This window comes from Mesoplodon mirus (genome assembly GCF_964341445.2).
Source record: "Mesoplodon mirus genome assembly, chromosome: 18".
Lineage (NCBI taxonomy): Eukaryota > Metazoa > Chordata > Mammalia > Artiodactyla > Ziphiidae > Mesoplodon > Mesoplodon mirus.
Genome location: NC_138994.1, coordinates 3,235,967 through 3,246,975, shown reverse-complemented (window position 1 = coordinate 3,246,975; position 11,009 = coordinate 3,235,967).

Sequence of the window (11,009 nt, the reverse complement as noted above, 5' to 3'; positions counted from 1 at the left end):
AATGGGAGGGAGGAATAGTGAGCCATAGGGAGGGGAGAAGAAAGCTACAGGGCTGGAACCCCAAGCTCCATTGTCTGGAAAGAATGTCAGATTCCACAGGCCTAAAACCCTGGACTAGCAGCACCTACCTTTCCCTTCCTCCTAACCCTTAGCCAGGATTTATTTTGTACCCCATTCCTTTACCTTTCACGAATATTTATCTGTCCTGCCTATCCCATCTCAAGAATTTTCCCTCTATTCTTTGTTTTTTTTTTTTTTTTTTTTTTTCTTTTTGCGGTATGCGGGCCTCTCACTGTTGTGGCCTCTCCCGTTGCGGAGCACAGGCTCCGGACGCGCAGGCCCAGCGGCCATGGCTCACGGGCCCAGCCGCTCCGCGGCATATGGGATCCTCCCAGACCGGGGCACGAACCCGTATCCCCTGCATCGGCAGGCGGACTCCCAACCACTGCGCCACCAGGGAGGCCCTATTCTTTGTTTTTATGTACCTCCCTTCCAATTTTGTGCTTTCTGTATGGACAACTCCGAAATGTTCCTAGACTCCTTTAATGCATCTCACAAAAATAAGATTGCAGTGTTAGAAGGAACTTTCTCATAACCTGTGATGTACAGAAGGACTTCAGTGGGTCCAGGAAGCCTCTGAAATTGAATGTCGGTTTAGTCCATATATGCATCTTTCTGGCAAGAAGGCCTGTAGCTTCTATCAAGTTCTCATATCTAACGTTCAGATCCCTGCTGTTGACCCTGTAGTTCAGTGTGTTTCGGTGTAAGTCTGGGAACCCAAGTTAATTTTGGAACTTAGATCATGACTTCCATTTTTTTAAATGAATAAAATAGAAAATATCAATGTGGGACTTTCCTGGTGGCGCAGTGGTTAAGAATCCGCCTGCCAGTGCAGGAGACATAGGTTCGAACCCTGGTCCAGGGAGATCCCACATGCTGCAGAGCAACTAATCCCGTGCGCCACAACTACTGAGACAATGCTCTAGAGCCCGCGAGCCACAACTGCTGAGCCCGTGTGCCACAACTACCGAAGCCCACACGCTTAGAGCCTATGCTCTGCAACAGCAGAAGCCACCACAATGAGAAGCCCACACACTGCAACGAAGAGTAGCCCCCGCTAGCTGCAACTAGAGAAAGCCCGCGCGCAGCAACAAAGACCCAATGAAGCCAAAAATAAATAACTGAATAAATAAATTTATTAAAAAGAAAATATCAATGTGTATCACACATAGTAAGGACGTTCATTTTGATTAACATTTGATTCAAAATGCATATGTATAATAATTTTTATTTTATGTATACATACATATAAAATCAAAACATCCAACGTCATTCATTTAGTGAATATTTATTGAGTATCCAAAGACATTGCTCTAATCACTGGGAACATGGAAGATGAAAGAGACATGTTTCTGGCCCACGAGCAGCTCACATTTAGTAGGAAAGAGAGAAGTTCACAAAACATTTGCAAAAGAACAAGTCCCACTGTAGAAGTAAGCGCAAGGTACAAGGTATAAAAGAGAGTATGACACACCATTTAGAGTTCAGGTGGGGCCACACTTGAGCTGCATCTAGAGAGATGAGTAGGAATTTGCAGGGTACATAGCAAGGAGATGTGCAGTTCTAGGCAAGGGACTGACATGCACAAAGACACAGCAGTGTGAGACGGCACAGGATGGCCAGGGTGGCTGTCACAGTGGTCTCGTGTGTTGTCTCTGTACTGTAGAGAGGTTGGATGCTCAGGCCAGATCATGGAGAGTCTCCCACTTGAATGCAAAAAATGCTAAATATTCCTGACAGACTGTCACCCAGCTCTGCTTGGGCTCTCTCAATGAGACAGAACCTAGAACTCTGTGAGGCTGCTCATTCTGTTCTTGAGCATCTGATTGTGACAGATTCCTTCCTGTGCTGATGTAATATTTGCTTCCCTCTCAACCATTGATTCTCATTTGCCCTCTGCAGCATTACAAAAGGAGTTGACATCATCTTCTATTCGGTTGACTGAAATGAAATTGCATTTTTTTTTTTTTTTTTTTTTTTGCGGTACATGGGCCTGTCACTGTTGTGGCCTCTCCCGTTGCAGAGCACAGGCTCCAGACGTGCAGGCTCAGCAGCCATGGCTCACGGGCCCAGCCACTCCGCGGCATGTGGGATCCTCCCGGACTGGGGCACGAACCCGTGTCCCCTGCATCGGCAGGCGGACTCTCAACCACTGTGCCACCAGGGAAGCCCGCAATTGCATTTTTATAGATCAAGATGGTTGGATACTGACAATTTTGTGTTGTTGGCCTGTACTTAAAACAAAACAAACAAAAAAACAGCTAATTGAGGATAGCAATTATTTATCCACCTTAGTCTTTTCTTCCCAATATTTAGTATCTTTAAACTCCATCAAATTATTCCTCACATGTTACTGGATCCTTTTCCAACCTGATCTCTCCCTGCGCATACACTGGTTCATCAATATCTTTTTAAATATGAGGTACCCAGTGGATGGACCTAGAGTCTGTCATACAGAGTGAAGTAAGTCAGAAAGAGAATAACAAACACCGTATGCTAACACATATATATGGGATCTTAAAAAAAAATGGTTATGAAGAACCTGGGGGCAGGACAGGAATAAAGACGCAGATGTAGAGAATGGACTTGAGGACACGGGGAGGGGGAAGTGTAAGCTGGGATGAAGTGAGAGAGCGGCATGGACTTATATGTACTACCAAATGTATAGCTGATTCACTTTGTTGTAAAGGAGAACCTAACACACACCATTGTAAAGCAGTTATACTCCAATAAAGATGTTAGGGGCTTCCCTGGTGGCGCAGTGGTTGGGAGTCCGCCTGCCGATGCAGGGGACGCGGGTTTGTGCCCCGGCCCAGGAAGATCCCATATGCCGCGGAGCGGCTGGGCCCGTGAGCCATGGCCGCTGAGCCTGGGCGTCCGGAGCCTGTGCGCCGCAACGGGAGAGGCCACAGCAGTGAGAGGCCCGCGTACCGCAAAAAAAAAAAAAAACTAAAAATTTTCTCCGCTCACAAAAAAAGCCCATGGTAGGTGTTCATTAGAAGAAAATAATAAATTATAGTATTTGTCAAATAAATAAGTATGAGGTACCCAGAACTGGTCATTTTAAAGCACAGCGATGCTATTATCCCTTTTGCTCTGACCTTGTGTCTTTTCATGAAACGGTGACTGCATTGGTTTTGGTGAGTCCTAAACCTTTTTCACGTAAAATGCTGTCAAGCCAGTCCCATGCCTTCCTTGTACAATTGATTTTTTTTTTTTTAACCTAAATGTGAGTCTTTACTTTATCCCTGTCAAATTTCATCATGTTGATTTTGGCACTTTGTTCTAATCTGTCATGATGATTTTATTCTTTATTTATTTATTTTTAATTGAAGGATAGTTGATTTACAATGTTTCTAGTGTACAGCAGTGATTCAGTTATACATATATATATATTCTTTTTCAGATTCTTTTCCATTATAGGTTATTACAAGATATTGAATATAGCTCCCTGTGCCATACAGTAGGTCCTTGTTGTTTATCTATTTTATATATAGTAGTGTGTATCTGTTAATCCCACATTCCCAATTTATCCATCCCCCATTTACCCTTTAGTAACCATAGGTTTGTTTTCTATGTCTGTGAGTCTATTTCTGTTTAGTAAATAAGTTCACTTGTATCTTTTTTTTTTTTAGATTCCACATATAAGTAATGTCATATGATATTTGTCTTTCTCTGTCTAAGATGATTTTAAATCTTGCTTCTATCATCATCTAAGCTACTGATTTTAAAAATATCTAATACAACAGTGAGGCCCCTCTCTTTACTGATATCAACTTTTTAAATCAATATCCTTTGAGGTCAGTTGAAAAGCTAGTTAAAAATCTACATAACTGTGATTATCCGCCCACAACTCCCAGGCTCATTTTCTTAGCCCCATCTACCTGCTCCTTTACTACCTTGCTGTGATCTGTCCCTGGTCCATTAAGCAAACCAGACCCAGGCATCACACAACTACCGATTTCTGTATGGGACTTACAAACACCAGCTGCTTTTTTTTTGTTTGGTTGGGTTTTTTTGCGGTACGCAGGCCTCTCACTGTTGTGGCCTCTCCCGGAGCACAGGCTCCGGACGCGCAGGCTCAGCGGCCATGGCTTACGGGCTTAGCCGCTCTGCAGCATGTGGGATCCTCCCGGACCAGGGCACGAACCCGTGTCCCCTGCATCGGCAGGCGGACTCTCAACCACTGCGCCACCAGGGAAGCCCAACACCAGCTGCTTTTAAAGGAATCATCAACGACCTTCCCGCTTGCTAATTCCCCACGTGCTCTCATGCTGATCTTCCCTCCATGCAGCTCTGCAGAGGCTTTGTGATTCCCAACTCTCATTACTCCCACCGGCCGCTCCAGGCGTGATGTCTCTATTCTTCTAGGATGTAGACTCCAGCTTGGACTTTGGCATTGCTCCTCCAGTTGGCTCTTGGTGCTCTCCCTCTGCCTACGATAGAACCCTCTTCTTTTTAGCTTGGCTATTAACCATAAATAATATGTATAACTTTGCCTCAATCTTTTTAATGGCTACATAGTATTCCATTGCATAGATAGACTATGCTGATGGACACTTAGGTGGTTCCCCAAATTTTGGCATTACAAAGAGGCCATAAGTCTGTTTGCAAGTACCAAGGTAGGATAAATTCCTGGAAATAGAATTGAAGGATCAAAAGATATGTACCTTTTTATTTTGATAGTGCCAAACTGCTCTCCAAGTTGTACTATTTTACTTTACAGGTTCGTGCCCCGGTCTGGGAAGATCCCACATGCCGCGGAGCAGCTAGGCCCGTGAGCCATGGCCGCTGCGCCTGCGCGTCCGGAGCCTGTGCTCCACAACAGGAGAGGCCACAACAGTGAGAGGCCCGCGTACCGCAAAAAAAAAAAAAAAAAAAAAAAGATGTGTACCTTTTTATTTTGATAGTGCCAAACTGCTCTCCAGGTTGTACCATTTTACTTTAGTGGTGGTTTAGAGCTCAGCAACATAAGTAATTTCAAATTAAATATACCTGTTCTTAAAAGATATCTTGCTGTTATACTATTGGAAATTTGAAATGGCTTTTAATTTTTCCCTTCTCCCTCATTTCTTCTCCTTACTGTCTCCTCTGATTTCTACCCCACCCTGAACTCCAAATTCTTCTCATTGATTTGTACAAAGTAATTCCACTGTCTCCAGACCCTAATGATTAACTCTCCCCATCCCTGCATTTGCACATACAAACCTCAGCATATTAAACCTGCTGCCATCCAAAGCCACCCTCTTTAGTAATAACAATATTGAGCACGAACATGTATTACCTGATTTAATTCTTTTAACAACCTTGTCACGCAGGTACTATTATTATCCCTCCTTCATGGGTGAGGAAATTGAGGTACAGAGAGGTTAAGTAGCTTGTCCAAGGTCACACAGTTTAAAAACTGCACAAATACTATTTGAACCTAGGTAGCAGGTCTGTAGAGATCACACTCTTAACCCCTACAGACAGACATCTCTCTTCAGAGATTAGTCTACTTCGGTTCTTATCAAATTCTAACCTATCTTTCTTGGTGCTTCCTATGATATAATTCAGGCTATGGTCTCTACCCTGATCCCTATCTAGCCACAGCATGTTCTATTAGTACCTCTGCCCCACAAACGTGTCTGGAAAAAACAAGTTTCAGGATGGCCATGTTTACAGAGGAAAAAGTGTGGGGTGGGATCACAGGCAGAGGGGGACATCAGTCAAGCCCTCTCTCTCCCTCTGCAGAGGTGCGGCCTCCTGTTGTGGTCTCTGGGTGGGTCTCCCCAGACAGGAAGGGAGCAGTTGGCTTAGTCAGTCTAATTTTCCCTAGAGCTCAGCACACTGTGAAATTCAGGAGGTGCCTGAGGCCAATTTAGGCAAGTTCTATTCAACCAACATTCATTGAGTCCCAACAATGGGCCAGGCACTGTGCTGTGTAAGAGTGCAACATGAATAAGTCAGAAGCTCTAGAGTGAAGATAAGCACTTCAACTACCAGTTACCTACAGTGTGATAAGTGTCTTAATAGTTAGAACCTTGACTGCCTTGTTTGGAGTGGGGGAGGACAAGAGGAGAAAGGGAAAAGGGAAAGTATGGATAAAGTCCATTTCCCTGGGTGTTTTAATTTTAAGGAAACGATCCAGATTAGGGAAAGAAATCCTACCTCAGTCTCAGTAAGGACTTCTGACAGAAGGGCAGTGAGGTCTTCAAATGCAGGTGAGGCCAAATACCTCGCCTGTTTATCTGGACTGGTGTGAGAAGGAAGGTATGAGGGCAAAGAGGAGTCAGGAAAAGTTCCAAGATCCATAATGGTGGGGGCAGGGGGATCTGTGAAATGCTAATTCCTACTTTTTCTTGGCAGCTTTTCTGGAAATTGTGATGACAGCTGGTGGTGGGAAAAATGACTGAAATCACCAGTGACCACAACAATTTCCCTGCCTCTAAGTGGCTGGCTATCACCTGAGCCATTCCAGATGATGGCAGGCTGCTATGGATCCTTTCTTTTCTTCCTTCCTTCCTCCCTCCCTCCTTTCTTTCTTTCTCTTTCTTTCTTCCTTTCCTTTCCTTTCCCTTCCTTTCTTTCTTTCCTTTTTTTTTTTTTTTTTTTTCTGCAGTGCAGCTGACAGGATCTTAGTTCCCTGACCAGGGATCAAACCCAGGCCCTGGCAGTGAAAGCGCCGAGTCCTAACCACTGGACTGCCAGGGAACTCCTCTTTCTTTCTTCTTTTCTCCCTCCCCCTCCTTTCTTTCTTTCTTTCTTTCTTTCAGGGAGGAACAGAAAAAGAGATTCATTTTCCAAGAGCAATTAATAAGCAAGCCACATCTTCTACATGAACTAGACAGCTTCTTGTAGGATAAAAAGGCCTGGCCAAGAGACTCAATCAGCAGAGAGACCCAGTCTCTGGCTTCAGATCTGGTCCAACTTAATGAGAACTTTGGAAATTCATGACCTATCTGTACATCCATTTCTCATTTGTGCTGTGGGAATAATAAGTTCTTGTCTCTCAATGATATTGCAAAATAAGGAAAGCAAGGAATAATAGATAAACATTTAAAGGCCTCAGGAAGGGTTTCCCTGGTGGTGCAGTGGTTAAAAATCTGCCTGCCAATGCAGGAGACACGGATTCAAGCCCTGGTCCGGGAAGATCCCACATGCTGCGGATCACCTAAGCCCGTGGGCCACAACTGCTGAGCCTGCACTCTAGAGCCCATGAGCCACAACTACTGAAGCTTGTGTGCCTAGAGCCCATGCTCCACAACAAGAGAAGCCACAGCAATAAACCCGTGCACCACAAGGAAGAGCAGCCCCCACTCGCTGCAACTAGAGAAAAGCCCGCGTGCAGCAACGAAGACCCAATGCAGCCAAAAATAAATAAACAAATTTATTAAAAAATAAAATAAAAAATAAAGGCCTCAGGAAATAATACTCAATAGGGATATTTTTTATTGTTTTTAGTAATTTCACGGATTGTTTCAGTAAAGTAAAAAGGCCATGGTTGATGTGCTGTGTTATTAAATGGGTGCTGAGTGTTGCTAAGGGACCTCTCTTGAGTAACTTCCTCTTCTTAATTGGGACAGAAATTCTGGCTGTGGATAGAAACATAGAAGGGCCAAAATAAAACTCAACTGTTCTACAACTTCTGGTTCTCAATAGACTCCACTTAAGCATTTTGTTCTATTTCAAAGCTAAGTCATTAAAACCGGGGCCAGTTCTAATGAAGAGCATACTTATGAAGAAATATGGGGACTTCCCTGGTGGCGCAGTGGTTAGGAATCCGCCTGCCAATGCAGGGGACACAGGTTTGAGCCCTGGTCTGGGAAGATCCCACATGCCGTGGAGCATCTAAGCCCGTGTGCCACACTGCTGAGCCTGCGCTCTAGAGCCTGTGAGCCACGACTACTGAGCCCGTGATCTGCAACAAAGAGAAGACACCGCAATAGGTCCACACACTGCAATGAAGAGTAGTCCCCGCTTGCTGCAACTAGAAAAAGCCTGCGCGCAGCAACGAATACCCAACACAGCCAAAAATAAATAAATAAATAAATTTATTTAAAAAAAAAAAGAAATATGGATAACACAAGGAGAAAGGAAAGGCAAGAAAAAAATTCACTAATGAACTACAAGTGGCCATAAATCTGGAAACGTGAGTGAATATACTTAAAAGATTTATGAATAGTACAATACAAAACATGCTATGTTCAGGAACGTCACACAATATGTTCCACACTAGGGATGCTTAGTTCGCTGCGATGGGCCAACAACCCACGGCACGTGCAGCACTAATGCATGGTCTCTACCATTCCTTGCAAATGAGTCTGTGACACCTTGTCTCGTATAATTTATCTTTGATTTTCATTTTCACCGAATAAACATACATAGCCCAGAAGAAGTAAACAAGGGGGTTCAATCTGTAAAAATATAAACTGTTATCTATGTTTCCAGACTTTATGGCTATCTTGTAACTTCTACAGGGATGAACACAGAAAATAGATGCAAAGAGAATGGTAAAGAGTCTAGAGAAAAAGAGTCTAGGGTAAAAGTAGAAACATACAGAGTGTGACCATGGAAACAAAACTGGGGGGGAAATATCAAAATCCAAGCAGGGAGAGACAGAGACAGAGAAGAGAGACATAGAGATCCTTTGGAAAATATGGCAACATATCAAGGGGACAGGGCAATGAGAAGGACAGAAACGCAGGTCAAAAAGGAAAAAAGCATTCTTAAAAGGAATTTCCTAAACTTCACAAACTGTCAAATGCAGCCTTCATTAGCCACAGCTGATGGATGGAAGCATCCTTTTTCCACAGAAAATTAGAAAACTATAATTTAAGAACTAGAAAGAAATGAAAAGTTTATCTAGTCCAACACCTAATTTTACAAATGAAGAAATTAAGGCACTGAGAGGTTCTAGAGACAGATTTGGGTGGCCCTGTTGAAAAGGTGGGAGAGTCTGATGACCATCAAGAGAAAATAATGGGGCTTCCCTGATGGCGCAGTGATTAAGAATCTGCCTGCCAATTCAGGGGACATGGGTTCAAGCCCTGGTCCGGGAAGATCCCACATGCCGCAGAGCAACTAAGCCCGTGCACCACAACTACTGAGACTGCGCTCTAGAGCCCGCGAGCCACAACTACTGAGCCTGTGTGCCACAACTACGGAAGCCTGTGCGCTTAGAGCCCATGCTCCGCAACAAGAGAAGCCACTGCAATGAGAAGCCCGCGCGCCGCAACGAAGAGTAGCCCCGGCTCGCTGCAACTAGAGAAAGCCTGTGCACAGCAACAAAGACCCAAAGCAGCCAAAAATAAATAAATACAATAAAATAAAAAAAGAGAAAATAATATCTTTTCACAGTTCTCAATATTCATTTATTTTTATTTTTATTTTTATTTTTTTATTGCAGTATAGTTGATTTACAATGTTGTGGCAATCTCTGCTGTATAGCAAAGTGACTCAGTTTTACACATATACACATTCTTATTTAAATATTCTTTTCCATTATGGCTTATCCCAGGAGATTGTGTATATTTCCCTGTGCTATACAGTAGGACCTTGGTGTTTATCCATTCTAAGTGTAATAGTTTGCATCTACCAATGCCAAATTCCCAGTCCATCCCTCTCCTCCCCCCACCCCCCAGCAACCATAAATCTGATCTCTATGTCTGTTTTGTAGATAGGTTCATTTGTGCCATATTTTAGATTCCACGTGTAAGTGATATCACATGGTATTTGTCTTTCTCTTTCTGACTTACTTCACTTAGTATGATAATCTCTAGTTGCATCCATGTTACTGCAAATGTTATTATTTTGTTCTCTTTTATGGCTGAGTAGTATTCCATTGTACATATGCACCACATCTTTATCCATTCATCTGTCGCTGGACTTTTAGGTTGTTTCCATGTTTTGGCTATTGTGAATATTGCTGCTATGCACAGTTCTCAATATTTAAATGAAACAGGTGATGGAAACCCATCTACTCTTTTTTTTTAATTAATTAATTTATTTATTATTTGGTTGCGCCAGGTCTTAGTTGTGGCCGGCAGGCTCCTTAGTTGCGGCTCGTGGGCTCCTTAGTTGCGGCAGGTGAACTCTTAGTTGCAGCATGCATGCGGGATCTAGTTCCCTGGCCAGGGATCAAACCCGGGCCCCCTGCATTGGGAGTGTGGAGTCTTAACCACCGTGCCACCTGGGAAATCCCCTCATCTGCTCTTGAGTGGGCCAATTTATGCACCATCTGTTAGGGAAGAACTAAATGGGAACTCAAGCTCTAGACTTGTCTTGTTCCAGCCATTCTTTAGGTTAAATTACATCAGCCCAGGAGTTTATGGAAAGAGATCATGGGAAGACTGAGCGTTGAGGTGGAAAGAGTGCCTGTCCTGTGTCAGGTTAACCTGGGTTCTTGCACTGGCTCTGCCAGTTACTAGCCACTGAGATCCCAGGCAAGTCAATGAATCCATGCATTTCTCAGTTTTCCAAAATGAGAATAATACCATGTGCTTCATGTGGTACTTGAGGAGATAAGTGAAAGAATACATAGTATAAAGTGCATAGCAATTCACCAAAGCAATAAAAGTGGCCAATGTTAAAAAAAAAGTTCTTCCTAACTAGGAATCAAAGAAATGCAAATAAAGAGCAACGGGATACCACTTTCGCCTACCAAACTGACAAATTAAAAGAAAACAAAGTTAATAACATGATGCTGGAGGGTGTGAAAGCAGATATTCTCATATTTTGCTCAAAAGAATGTAAATTTGTACATTTCTGGAGATCAGTTTGGCAACATTTTTAAGAGCCTTAAAAATGTTCATGCTGGGGGCTTCCCTGGTGGCGCAGTGGTTGAGAGTCCGCCTGCCGATGCGGGGGACACGGGTTTGTGCCCCGGTCCGGGAGGATCCCACATGCCGCGGAGCGGCTGGGCCCGTGAGCCACGGCCGCTGGGCCTGCGTGTCCAGAGCCTGTGCTCC